The sequence below is a fragment of the Atta colombica genome, unplaced genomic scaffold (genome assembly GCF_001594045.1).
Source record: "Atta colombica isolate Treedump-2 unplaced genomic scaffold, Acol1.0 scaffold9, whole genome shotgun sequence".
NCBI classification, from domain to species: Eukaryota; Metazoa; Arthropoda; class Insecta; order Hymenoptera; family Formicidae; genus Atta; species Atta colombica.
Genome location: NW_017259583.1, coordinates 5,427,722 through 5,429,344, shown reverse-complemented (window position 1 = coordinate 5,429,344; position 1,623 = coordinate 5,427,722).

Sequence of the window (1,623 nt, the reverse complement as noted above, 5' to 3'; positions counted from 1 at the left end):
TATTTGTCTGTATGCTATTATATTTATATTTATACATTGAAACAGTGAATTTTAATAAATATTTGTTTGATTTAGTTAGATTTAATTATTTTTTTTATATAGTAAATATTTATTTACTATACAATGTAAATGTTTACTTATATTATGTTTACTTATATACTATTCAAAGAAACATGTTTTAAGATTTAGTAAACTTTTTTTCAATGTATTGTATTATTATAGGCTTAGAGTCTCAATGAGCAACATTATACTGATACGTCATCCTTTACAGCTTTTTCTAATTTATTTTATAATGTATGTACTCATACTTCTCTTGTCACTTATGCTTTTTAAAATAAAGACTGTTATTACTTTAAATACTGATAAATCGGTCTTTAATCGTTTAACATTCTCAGATAGCAAGCGTCATTTATCGTCATTTTGACGTCGAAATGATGTCAGCTTAGGAATGTTAAACGCGGACAATCAAAAATAAACATTCGATTCAGCGTTCAAAATAATAATAATCTTTATTGATATCTTCAGTTAAATCGATATAATTATCAGACCACTTTTTGCTCACCGTGCAAACTATCTATTATAAATGGAAGATGGAAAGACATTTATTGTCGGAGATACGAATATAATAATATCGATTTGTTTCCATCGAAGATTTTAAACGCCGACAAACCGAGCGTTCATCTTCCACCGTTTTGCGTTCAACATTTGATTCGGTATAATTATCCGTTTTCCACGAGCAGACAATCTATCGTAATGGTTTCGGAGTGGCCACGGCAGGATGCACTAAATGTCCAATCCGTTATTCGCCCCGTTACTTTTCCCTATTTCAAACGCCTTCGTCCTCGATTCTCGACTCTCACGCTCGAGCTCGAACACCGTGTCAGCAACTGGTACCGTAGAAGTAAAACGACAGATAGAGGCATAATTATAGACGCAAAATACATCTCACAAAAGCATAATAGTCGACAGAATTAATAAAGTTAATGATGAAATTATTATTTCCATTTCAAGCGTTGGTAATCAGACTGGCCAATTGGCTGCGCTGATTCTATTTCTCATGCAAGAAATAATAAAAATTGCGACGACGACTTTGATCAAATCCAGTTTAATGGAGTGACTGAATCAAGCAATTAATATCAACAATGTTTTATTAATGTGGACGGAATAATTAATTGTTTGATAATTGGTTGGACAAATTAAATTAGAAAAGTTTTACGAGTAATTTATATTTATAATCGGAGATTCTGTAATTGTAAGCAATTTTATTTCAGTTAAATTCGTCGCCGATAAAGTTGGATTTCAATCGAATAAATCTGGAATTTTTTTTCATCAATCGCTAGTTTGGCCACGTGATTCATTTTGTCGTGGAATACTCTGTTTTGCTTTTTCTTTATTGGATTTGTAGTACATATATGTACATATAATATACATATAAAATGATATTGATAGAACTACGTTGAGATCAGATTTTCGTTTATTTACAAACAGATTCCCCCAGTTTATACCAACAATCAACAGCTTTTTCTGCTAAGACTCGTCTCGATGTTTTTTGATTTATATCTTTTTTCTTTAAATATAGACGCGATCAAGAGAACTCTAATATAACTAATTTAAATATATATA